Source organism: Salmo salar, chromosome 11 (assembly GCF_965601325.2).
Source record: "Salmo salar chromosome 11, fSalSal1, whole genome shotgun sequence".
NCBI lineage: Eukaryota > Metazoa > Chordata > Actinopteri > Salmoniformes > Salmonidae > Salmo > Salmo salar.
Genome location: NC_138301.1, coordinates 77,184,498 through 77,197,723, shown reverse-complemented (window position 1 = coordinate 77,197,723; position 13,226 = coordinate 77,184,498). Strand labels below are relative to the sequence as shown.

The window sequence follows — 13,226 nt, the reverse complement described above, 5'->3', positions numbered from 1 at the left end:
TCTGCCATGGCCAGGGAAGAGCCAGGATCTCAATACCATTGAGCACATCTGGAACCTGTTGAATCGGAGGGTCAGGGCTAGGGCCATTCCCCACCCAGAAATGTCTGGGAACTTGCAGGTGTGTTGGTGGACGAGTGGGGTAACATCTCACAGCAAGAACTGGCAAATCTGGTGCAGTCCATGAGGAGGAGATGCACTGCAGTACTTAATGCAGCTGGTGGCCACACCAGATACTGACTGTTACTTTTGATTTTGACACCCCCTTTGTTCATGGACACATTCTTCCATTTCTGTTACTCACATGTCTGTGGAACTTGTTCAGTTTATGTCTCAGTTGTTGAATCTTGTTATGTTCATACAAATATTTACACATGTTAAGTTTGCTGAAAATAAATGCAGTTGACATAGTAATGAACATTTAGGGGTTGGGAGTTGGGACAAGACAGACAGACAGGCAGGCAGCGTTCCTCAGCCAGTCGAAATCATGAATCACCTGGCATAATTTTAAATGGATATATACAAAGAAATGCAAATTGAAAAAAGGTCAAACGAAACAAAGTGCAGCTAGTTTGCAGTCTTTACATCTTCAGTGTTTGAAGTGATTGTGTTAACAGTGTTGTTGGCTAGCTCCTCTGAACAACAGTGTGAGAGAGCACATTTTCTATGCCATTAGCTCACTGTTATGGATATATCCAAATACATTTTACTAGAAAACAGATTAAACAAATGCAAATGCAGCTACTGTTGTTATTATTTTTTGGGGATGTGACTAAGTTAGTTGTAGTTGTCTAGCTAGCAAGCAAGGGATAAGAACGTTGCCAGCCAGTATGGTAATTGAACATTTAGAACGAACTTAGATACAGAACAAAAAGACTGAACAACTGGGTCACGTCTCTAGCAACCAAACCGATAGAACGAACGACCAGCCAGCTTGGGTAGCAACCCTAGATTTGTGTCAGGACTGTATCTTGTCAAAGGATGAAATAGTATGAATAAGTTAACATTTAATTAAAATATGTCAATCAGTATTTGAATATGTTGGTAATCCATACCAATATATCCTCCAAACACCGGCTTATCGAGCATTATCACTTAATTGCATCATTCACCAAGAGAATCTGTGTTCCAAGATCAAGCCCTTGGTGCTGTTTAGCAAGATATGGAATTATTCCGTTTGTGGGCAATTAGATATTCAATAGACACAAGTGGCACATATGAAAATCATAACTGGCAGATCGTTAGAAATGTTAGGGTAAATTGGCACTCCACACAAAAACGGTTGCCAACCCCTGAGGTAGACAGTGATTGGGAGTTAAGGAGCAGAGGTAGGCCAAATCAACTGTTGTCACTGTAAATGGAACTTATTGATCTGTATTTGTATTTAAGTTTTGTATTTATCAGTACAACTTTATCTGCCTTTATCTGTATAACTTTCCATGCATCATTGTTCTGTTGTCTACTGTAACAAAGTTAAAAGCAAACTTTAATTTATACCTCTTGATTAATTCATAATTTGAAAAAATCCATAATGATAACAGTTGAAACACCACCAACCGTATTGAGCAAAAATTATGAGTTTTAATCTGGTACGTTTGGACAAGTAACAACACAAACAATAACAGTCTTATTTCTCAGCTGTCATTTAACTAACTAATTACTATAGACCAAGAAAGTCTTCAGGTAAATTGTATGTTGCAATCGGAATACTGGATGTTGTTGACAACGTAGGCACGGATGTTGTCAGTGCCAACACAGGTGTACCTGAAAGACAAATACATGCACCAATACATTAGTAATAATAGCCATTATTATAGCCTAAAGTTTGGGAAAGTTCTCAAAGGAAAACCTGTATCATATTGGATGTTTTTGGAAATATTACACACTGCTGTGTTTCCAGATGTAACAAAATATTTTACTGGTGTATGTGCAAAGCATATAATTTTTTTTTTATACATTATCTTAGCTAACACGTTTCATGTCAAAATGCACATAACTGTGTTCCTTCATGCCCCTCACACAGACCTAGAAACTCTCAACCCAGCATGACATAGAGATATTGTCCTGTTAAATGATGAGAAATCAGCTAGTTAGGCTTCCTCTTAAATTTGAGCGCTACAGGGTAGGGTTGAGAAGGAAGTGAAAATTATAAGGGCCCATATTTAGGAAGTTACAAAGAGGTGGGACATGATCCTTGATCAACACTCTAAGACACTTTACGAATATGGGCCCAGGACATGAATTGACACTGGTTTTATTCGGTGACAATGTTTACTCACTCTCTTTGGCTATGGATCAGAGTTTTCCCAACTCTGCAAAGCTCTCTGATGGCTCGCTCCCCTTTTGCGACCTCTCCCCTGGTTGAAAGAAAATGATGCAATATCAGAGTCTAGATTAGAAAGTATAACAATAGTTATGGACTTGCAAACAGAAGTCATCATACTTTCCATACTGTCCGTAACATTGTAATGTTAGGTTAGAGCAAGGCATATTGTCTTTGAGGTCAGATACATGCTGCTAGCTAGGAGTCCAATTAATGTTCAACATAGCGTGGACTAGTTTGATATCAAATTATGTAGTTATACTGACCATTTGAATGTGATGTGAACCTCCATTAAAGCGACCCACGTTAACACAACAATGAGAATTGGGTTCTTGGTCCGTCCCATTTTCTTGACTACTAGTGGAACTAGCTGGTAAATCAAGTGCTTGGCAAACCCATTCGGGAGAAGAACGAAAAACATCTTCTCCCCCGAGAAAAGCCTTCAATGCAGTTATCTGCTGTTCTTTCAATTAAGTTATGCCCTTCAGTTCTGACATGATACTGCTACAGCAGCGGTTAACAGCAACCTCCAGTCGTTGTTATGATTTTTGATTTTCGTTGTCATCAACAATTTAACCACCCCTACAGATTATCAGAGGATGCTGATTGGTCTGGCCATACGGTGGACGGAAGGGAGGGTCTCAAACGGTTTGAGTCTGGTCGTGGCCAGATTATATCCATGTAGCGAAACAGATAGTAAACCTGCCGAGATCAGTATGGCTCGTATGAGGCTAGCAAAACGCTGTCTCAGGCGCCGTTCTATTGGGTTGAGATCTGGTGACTGAGACACACACCCTTTAAAGCCCCTATGCTCCTTTCAGACCCCTCTTTCAAAGTCACCGAAATCTCTTCTTTTAACCATAGCAGCCAAAATAATGGGCAACTGGGCATTTTTAAACATGACCCTAAGCATGATGGGATATTAATTGCTTAATTATCTCAGGAACCACATCTGTGTGGAAGCACCTGCTTTCAATATACCTTGTATCCCTCATTTACTCTGTGTTTCCTGTATTTTGACAGTTACCTGTAAATTTGAGTGATGGGATAGATGCAGAAGCCCAGAGCCAGTGGGAGATACTTGGGAATGATAAAGCAACATCAAATGCATGGAGTAGCGTGGGAAGTATACCAACCATATCATGACAAGAAGATGATAAGAGGCTACAAACATGCATGTGCGATGAGTTATTGTTTCTATATGCTTAAACATTTGTGTATTATTTATATGCTTTGGAAAGAAGAAATATTTAAAATGTAGTTTGATTCTCTCAGACCATTGAACTTCTATTTGGATGAATGAAAATGAGAATGGACTGTTATTATTTGAAGTGTTAGTTTGATTATGTGATTGAGCTGGCATAGTATTTGACATGTCATTGGATTACTGTATTAGGAGGAGCACTTGTGAGATAAATCCACAAGGTGTCGCCCAATACAAATGATTGACTCTTCATAGAGCTAAACCTGAGTTAGTTTATGAACTAGTAATTGGTCTGCATAAATGTTTGGATTAAGCTATGGAATGAAATGTCTTTATTTTTATTGGCACAATAAAACAAAGGTTAAATTGAGGGAAAATAATTTAAACACGAGAATAAGAAAATAAAGGGTACTCACCCGTAACCAAGTGAGTATAGGCAGTGGTGGAAAAAGTAACCAATTTTCATACTTAAAGGTAAATACACCAAAATGACTCAAGTAAAAGTGAAAGTCGCCCAGTAAAATACTACTTGAGTAAAAGCCTAAAAGTATTTGGTTTTAAATATACTTAAGTGTGAAAAGCACATGTAATTGCTAAAATATACTTAAGTATCAAAAGGAAAACTATACAAGTTTTATTCCTTATATAAAGCAAACCAGACAGCAAATCATTTTATTTAACGATAGCCAGGGGCATGCCCCAACACTCAAACATAATTTACAAACGAAGCATGTGCTTATTGAGTCCACCAGATCAGAGGCTGTAGGGACGACCAGGGTTGTTCTTTTGATAAGTGTGTGAATTAGACAATTTTCCTGTCCTGATAAGCATTCAAAATGTAACAAGTACTTTTGGATGTCAGGGAAAATGTATGAAGTAAAAAGTACATCATTTTCTTTAGGAATGTAGTGAAGTAAAAGTAAAAGTTGCTAAAAATATAAATAGTCAAGTAAAGTACAGATACCCAAAAAAACTACTTACATTTACATTTTAGTAATTTAGCAGACGCTCTTATCCAGAGATAAGTAGGGTAAAACTAACCTGTCTCACGACGGTCTAAACCCAGCTCACGTTCCCTATTAGTGGGTGAACCATCCAACGCTTGGTGAATTCTGCTTCACAATGATAGGAAGAGCCGACATCGAAGGATCAATAAGCGACATCGCTATGAACGCTTGGCCGCCACAAGCCAGTGAATTCATTTCATACATTTATTTTATTTCTATTATTATTTTTTTTTATTCCGAACTGGTCCCCCGTGGGAATTGAACCCACAACCCTGGCGTTGCAAACACCATGCTCTACCAACTGAGCCACACAGGACCACTTAAGTAGTACATTCAAGTATTTTTACTTAAATACTTTACACTACTGAGTGTTGGCCTATGTCACAATCGTCATGTACAGCCTATTTGATCTAGGGACAGCCAACACAGCAGTTGTTTGATGCATGGCAATTTAAAGTAGTTCTAATTATGCACTGTTGTTCAGCTCTCTTATGTTTGAATTCGACAAAAGGCAGATTAAGAATCATATGTGCTAGTTTATTTTTGGTTAATAAGCCTTTAAAAATAATGCATAACCAAACAACCACTGAGACTGGTGGTCATTAAGCAGCACTCTCGCAGACAGTCAAAATGTTCTGTAGTTATTACACGCCTCGGCAGGTGTTGTGATGTACGGCCTTGGCACTGGCTTTAGTTGGGCCACAAGAAGGAGCATCTATATAAACAACCACGTTTTAAATTAACACCCCAAAATGTTAATGTAATCTCCTGTCCTAGTTAGGAAATGCACATTTAAATTCCACCTCTGAAGAATGACTAAGGCTAATTATACATATTCATGAATTGGGAGTGGGAATTTCCACGTGGAGCTGATAAACATCAACAAATATGGTCAGAGTAGCTAGCACGCTAACCTTATCTAGCCAGCTAGCTATCTTGCTAACCTTATCTAGCTAGCTAATCTTATCTGTTGTCGTTTTTTTGTTTTTTTATTAGACCCTATTCAAAATATCAGCCAGCTGGCTCTATGGCTGATTCTGGAGCTGAAGTATTGATTCAGGGAAGGCTTCGCAACCGATGGAAACCACTGGCCTATGTTTGACTTCGCCATCTATTGTTATCTCCAAAGTTTTGGCATCCTCCAGAAATTGCGGCCACGAATCCGCCATAGAAATGCTTAAAAAGAATAAGATGAAGCTCTGGTAATATGGATAACTGAAAGATGGCTGATGTGGGTCTTTCCATGATACCGGTACGATTTGAGAGTCCCTCTTACCTTTTTAAGTATATTTTAAGTATTGGGTCACCTAAATCTAATTTTAAAAACGGTTTTATATATATTGAAATGTCCTCTGTAATAAAGTGTAAGAATCATTACATTAATTTCATCTTTAATATCAGAAAATATATTTTATCTGACACAAAGCATTTTGTCATGTCATCTGTGGCCTTCACTGAATTTGTATTTAGGATATGACTAATAAAATTAGCTGATAATCGATTGATTTTGCCATTGATGTAAACATGTATTTGTGCTCTTTTGTTCAGAATGTATTTTTTGCAAATAAATACATGATTATTGATTAAAATCATAATATTTAGTTGCGTACCTCAGTCTACCCTCAACCACATTGTGCCAACCAATCTCCCCCCCATAAAAATAGTGAACTTATCCTTATGTGACATCATCAACTGGAAAGTGACATCATACAAGTCTTCTGAACTATATGGTGCAAAGACAAGGAAGTTATCACATTCTTTTATATCTATATTTCATAGATTTTTATTTTTAGGTTGGCTTCGTCGAGCTTAACAACTCAACTCTGTTACATGAAATAAAGATAGAAAACTATTACTTTCTTTCCTATTGCAAAGATATATGCAATTTCTTAATTTCATGCAGCAGTGGCCATTTTCAGCCAAATAACTCAACCCGGTCTCACACAACCCCGTTACATGGTATGATCATGACAGGGGTGTGAGACTGTAAAAGGGTTGAGTTTGTCACTTTGTTTGTGAAGTTAATAATTAATTTGAATATATTGGATATTGTTTGTCTTCATTCTTATAACCACATGCATAAGTTGACTGTAATGTTGTCCATGTTAAAGATCGGCTTTAGGCAAAAAAGCAAAAATAACAGCTTTAAACTGTATAACTGATCAATGCACCATCATACCAGGTAATTTAATGAAAAAAAATGGATGAATAAGATACTTAGCTACAGAAGTGCCATTTCTTACTGATCTCTACAGCTTCCGTCCAAAACCAAATCCAGTGAAATGACATCAACACATACTGGAGGAGTTACTGGCTAGCTACAGTTGCCAGCTTAGCTAATGAACTAGCTATGTTGGACACGGCACGCATGATCAGAATGACACATCGATGAACCACCAAAGGCACACCCCATTTCGGGTTTGAAAATTGAGAAAGAGGTGGAGTTGGACCGTTTTTTTGTGCTCAAAGTCGACCTTTAAGAATTTATACAGTAGTCTATAGGCCATGTGTATAGGCCTATTAGAGTGAAGTCACTGAAGAGAGCATTCTATTCTTGTCAATCAAATTTCTGCTTAGATCTAAATTAAATTGCCCTGAAAATCTTTATATATGTGGATATGCCATCTGATATATGGTGATGTCAGTTGCATGTGCTCAACACAGAAGTAACTCAACTGCAAGTGCTTCAACTCAGAGCATTTCAGTTTCAACAAGAAGGTGCCAACTGTTGCACCCATAGCCAGCCAGTGGGGCGGATGGTAGCCCTGTGGTTAATTAAGAGTGTTGGGCCAGTAATCGAAAGGCCGCTGGTTCAAATACCCAAGCCGATTAGGTGAAAAATCTGTCGATGTGGCCTTGAGCAAGGCACTTAACCCCAATTGCTCCTGTAAGTCACTCTGGATAAGAGCTTCTGCTAAACAATGTAAATATAAGGAAATCCATTGGTGAAGTCCAGGGCTGCTTGGGCAGTGGTATAGGCTCAGATACAATGAAGACCTACGTGGAGTGTATAAAACTTTTGGAAAACCTCTCTTAGATTACATTAGTTGCACCCCTTTTTGCCCTCAAAACAGCCTCAATTCATCAGGGCATGGACTCTACAAGGTGTCAAAAGTGTTCCACAGGGATGCTGTCCCATGTTGACTCCAACATAGCCGTGGGAGGTAGGGGTGCTAAGGGTGCTGTAGCAACCCCTGAAAAATCAGGAATAAAAAAAACAAATAAGAAAAAAATAAAAGCATTTTTTGTGTCCACACACACAAACAAACACACCCCAAAGCCTCAGCCTGCCAATAGGAAGTGTATCTAGCGGGAACCCAACCTGTTATTTTTCAACAGGCAGGGCCAGGTCTCTGGCCAAGGGCCAAGTCTTTCCATACATCCAGCTGTGAGGAGTGTAGAGGATGGTCGCAATGACAGTTCTGTAGTAACAGTGATTCTGGGAGCTTACATACCCCTGAAAAAGTTCAGGGGGTATTATGATTCTGATGACCTGTTCAATGTTATTGTCTGCTAAGTTTTTGTTTGTTACATTTTTTACTGTAGTTGGGTTAATACAACTCAGTTTAATTCAAATGTATATAAATTGTCCTCATTACATGGTTATATCTATGAAATACAATGTTTATAGAACATCTTGGAGTGAATGAGAATAAACAAAAAACAATTTATAAGGAAGCCGTATTTGTCCCTTCAACAGCGTTACCATCTTCTTCCCCGTTATCCTAGTCTCAACCATGTTACATGGCAATTTTTGTGATAAAATGTTGTACATTTTATGAAATATGAATTTTATGTTTGCTGAACTCAGTCTGAAATATTTAGAGCAATCATGAGAATATTGATTTGTTGAAATTCTGAAGTGAAACCATACTTTTTAACAAAAACAATGAGGCTGCTGAGACACAGTGTCACGCTTGTCGTTGGAAATGAAGGACCAAAACGCAGCAGGTATGTGTATGCTCATCTTGCTTTTTAATAAATACAAAATGAACACCAAAATAACAAAGAACGAACGATCGACAAAAAACAGTCTGGTAAGGCACAAGGCTAAACACAGAATAATCACCCACAAATAACAAACACACCCTAATATATGGGACTCTCAATCAAAGGCAGATAGAGAACACCTGCCTTCAACTGAGAGTCCCAACCCCAATTAACCAAACATAGAAACAGACATACTAGACTAAACATAGAATACATGGAAACCAAACAGTGCCCAAAAACCCCGGAATACTAAATCAAATGCCCCTTCAACAAACACACCACCCCGAACCACATAAAACGAATACCCTCTGCCACGTCCTGACCAAACTACAATACTAATTAACCTTTATACTGGCCAGGACGTGACACACAGTGCCAATTTCAGGCTTTAATATAGCAAAAGTGTGAGACTTTATATAAATGTTATATTTGCAATTATTGAATTAGTTTGAGGGCCATTAGATTAATAGGGAAATGTTGATTTTATTACAAGTATATTTTATAATCATATTCAGACAAATTCTATGTTGTCTATAACAGGGTTGAAGACAAATGGGAAGACGGGGGAAGCAGGTTTGCAAAATGCTATCATATCATGCAATTATACCAAATATAAAATGGTATAACTCAACCCGGTCTCACACAACCCCGTTACATGGTATGATCATGACAGGGGTGTGAGACTGTAAAAGGGTTGAGTTTGTTGTTGAGTTTGTTGAGGGTTGAGTCCTATATCTCTGACCAAAATACAGACAACCTAAAAAATAAATGAAAATTGACAAATTATCAAATGGATTATGAAAATTTTCTGGTAGAAAAAAACTAAAGTGGAGGTGCAAAAACGTAAGCTTGCACCCCCTATTTTCATTTTCTCAATGGCTCAGGTAGCCAAGTGGACACAAGGCTGTTTAACTTCACAGTTGTTTCTGATTTGTAAACAATGCCATGCTGGTGGGTGGTAACATAAAAATAAAACCCAGACCTGAAATTAAATGTAGACTGAAAATGATTAGTATGTCAAATCATAGTAAAAGACACCTCATTCACACAGATTTGCACACTCCAAATATATCATACTAAAACAAGGATATATTGACTTAAATCATTGTAAAACATCATGGGTAAGCTCTGGCCATCGTCTTGCAGCTCTAAAAACTGGATTTCTACTGGTGTTGGCGTATAAACGCACGACAGGGTTACACATCGGACCTGCTATTCATTCCAGCTGAACACCACATGGTGCTAAAAGGTAGGCCTTTAACCCGTTATAGTGAGGTCCCTTCCCATACCTACCTGCCTACCTTGCCATAGATTCTATGTTTTCATTGTTAAATGATGCTGATATCGCTGTTTTGATTGTTGAGTGAAACTAGAGTTTACCACACGCAGGTAATTGTCTCTTTCCAGATGTTGTTCCTGATGTTGAGTGAGCCACACTGTGCATAACACCACTCACAAGAAAGAGAACAGCAACCTCACTGTTGGCCTCCCAATTAAATTTTCTTCATCACCATCTCACTCACTTCTATTGAAGCAGTTCTCTGTTGGCATGTGAAACAACAAACTCAGTTTTTTTGCACCGGTAAATTAATAATATAGATATAATAACATACAAAATGTGACATTATAGCCTATTCATTGCTATAAGTACCTCAAATAAACATCCCATAAGAAAAACATTGCTTTTGGATAAGACTGTTTGCTAATAACTAAAATGTGAATGTAATAACTGTAACATGCATGTCGGCTAGGGCTAGGCTACTGAAAGGTTTTCCGTCCAGTAGGCCTAATGCCTGAGTCAGAGCAGTCATAAAACAAATTGGCCTTAAGCTTCTATCATAGTCTAAAACGTGTACACATATGCACAGCAGTGTTCTAGAATAATGGACCATTGGCTTTAATACTTTTCGAATTCTTAGCCTGTCAACACATTCAAATGAATAGAGGACATCATTTGAGTCAATTGGAGGTGTACCTGTGGATGTATTTCAAGGACTACCTTCAAACTCAGTGCCTCTTTGCATGACATCATGGGGAAATCAAAAGAAATCAGCCAAGACCTCAGAAAAACAAATGTAGACCTCCACAAGTCTGGTTCATCCTTAGGAGCAATTTCCAAACACCTGAAGGTACCACGTTCATCTGTACAAACAATAGTATGCAAGTATAAACACCATGGGACCACGCAGCCGTCATACCGCTCAGGAAGGAGACGCGTTCTGTCTCCTAGAGACGAACGTACTTTGGTGCAAAAAGTGCAAATGAATCCCAGAACAACAGCAAAGGACCTTGTGAAGATGCTGGGGGAAACAGGTACAAAAGTATCTATATCCACAGTAAAAACGAGTCCTATATCGACATAACCTCAAAGGCTGCTCAGCAAGGAAGAAGCCACTGCTCCAAAATCGCCATAAAAAAGGCAGACTACGGTTTACAACTGCACATGGGGACAAAGATCATACTTTTTGGAGAAATGTCCTCTGGTCTGATGAAACAAAAATATAACTCACCATCCATTATGTTCGGGGGAAAAAGGGGGAGGCTTGCAAGCCGAAGAACACCATCCCAACCGTGAAACACGGGAGTGGCAGCATCATGTTGTGGGGGTGCTTTGCTACAGGAGGGACTGATGCACTTCACAAAATAGATGGCATCATGAGGGAGGAAAATGTTGTGGATATATTGAAGCAACATCTCAAGACATCAGGCAGGAAGTTAAAGCTTGGTCGCAAATGGGTCTTCCAAATGGACAATGACCGCAAGCATACTTCCAAAGTTGTGGCAAAATGGCTTAAGGATAACAAAGTCAAGGTATTGGAGTGGCCATCACAAAGCCCTGACCTCAATCCTATAGAACATTTGTGGGAAGAACTGAAAACGCATGTGCGAGCAAGGAGGCCTACAAACCTGACTCAGTTACACCAGCTCTGTCAGGAGGAATGGGCCAAAACTCACCCAAATTATTGTGGCAAGCTTGTGGAAGGCTACCCGAAACGTTTGACCCAACTATTTAAAGGCAATGCTACCAAATACTAATTGAGTGTATGTAAACTTCTGACCCACTGAGAATGTGATGAAAGAAATAAAAGCTGAAATAAATCATTCTCTACTATTATTCTAACATTTCACATTCTTAAAATAGAGTGGTGATCCTAACTGACCTAAGACAGGGAATTTTTACTAGGATTATATGTCAGGAATTGTGAAAAACTGAGTTTTAATGCATTTGGCTAAGGTGTATGTAAACTTCCGACTTCAACTGTATATCAGGCCAGTGTTTAAATACTAAATTGTAATTATTTCGCCACTATGGCCTATTTATTGCCTTACCTCCCTAATCTTACTTCATTTGCACACACTGTATATAGACCTTTCTATTGTGTTATTGACTGTACGTTTGTTTATTCCATGTGTAACTCTGTGCTGTTTGTGTTGCACTGCTTTGCTTTGCTTTGCTTTATCTTGGCCAGGTCGCAGTTGTAAATGAGAACTTGTTCTCAACTGGCCTACCTGGTTAAATAAAGGTGAAATAAATAAAAAAAACTTCTGTTAGATATTTGGGGGAGGACTCTCTGTTGTTCCATGTAGCTAATCTGTTCTTCAATGCCTTTGTATGGGCTAATAGCGGTAAGGCCAAAAATAATTGTTCATCAAATAATTTTTTTCATATTTTTGGGGATACCTCAAGGGGTCTTTCTAAAATTCGAAATCAAATAGCTAAATAGTCCTTGGTATGATCTTCTTATAACAATTCCATATAGCTTACTAGAACCTCCCCGGCTTAGACAGAGCTTTGACTGTTATGGGTTAAAGAGGGATTTCTCCTCTGCCACGGTACATTGTCATTAGTATATAACAACATTACGTCTGTCATAAACATCAACATTATCCAAACCACAAGCTACAGTAGACCGAGCGTATATTCATGTCACTGGTAGAATTGGGAAGTTTTGACTTCCTGTATACTTGTCTGCTCATAGTGAACCACAAAGTCCAGCATTCATAGTGAATGCAGATACCGCACTGCTAGGTAGATGGGGCGTGCCCACAAATTTGGTTGATGGCATTGTTTACTTCAAAGAACCAACGGACAGTAATCTCAGAACTTCACTAGGTACATTTTTTGGTTAAATGTTTGTTGTTTCACTAATGTTTGTTTTGTCTGGCAGTGCTGATTACAAACAAGCGCAAACATGTGTAATCTTTCCCCAGTTCTACCTACCAGAGACTTACCCCGATGCTGCCAGTGGTTTGCGGCAATCAACAAGTATGCTTACGGTGAACAAAGATTATCAGAGGGATTTTCAGGCTGAATGAATCCATTTAGATGACAGCTGAGAAGTGATGCGATACTATAGTTTTCTCCCTTCACAACAAAACAGAAGATTCTTGATTTGAGGTAATGTAACATTAGCTGGACTAGGTAAATTAGCTAGCTAACGTTTCAGTCCTGTATTGAACTCTGAAAGCCATCAGCGAAATCATATAGCTAGCTATCTTTTGGATACACACTGTCAATCAATTTCACCTATGCCATGGTAGTCACTGCTAGACTGGTTGCTACTTTCAGCAGAGTAAACATGTTTATTTGTTCTATCTTCGACTAAGGTCAGCTCACGTAAGCCAGCTAATGTTAGCAAATAAGAGCAACTCAATCTGGTAGCCATCTATTCCACCTTTGTCTGGAAAACACTCTGTTACTAAA

General features: G+C 38.6%; 1 long non-coding RNA gene across 1 annotated transcript; it reads right to left on the bottom strand.

Moving 5' to 3' along the window:
• Window positions 1-1,558: 1,558 nt before the first annotated feature.
• Window positions 1,559-2,870, bottom strand: LOC106563007 (uncharacterized). The gene is made up of 3 exons (XR_001319157.3): window positions 2,587-2,870; window positions 2,277-2,354; window positions 1,559-1,761 (listed from the first exon to the last, which is right to left on the bottom strand). It is a non-coding gene; the product is annotated as an uncharacterized LOC106563007 (long non-coding RNA).
• Window positions 2,871-13,226: the final 10,356 nt, after the last annotated feature.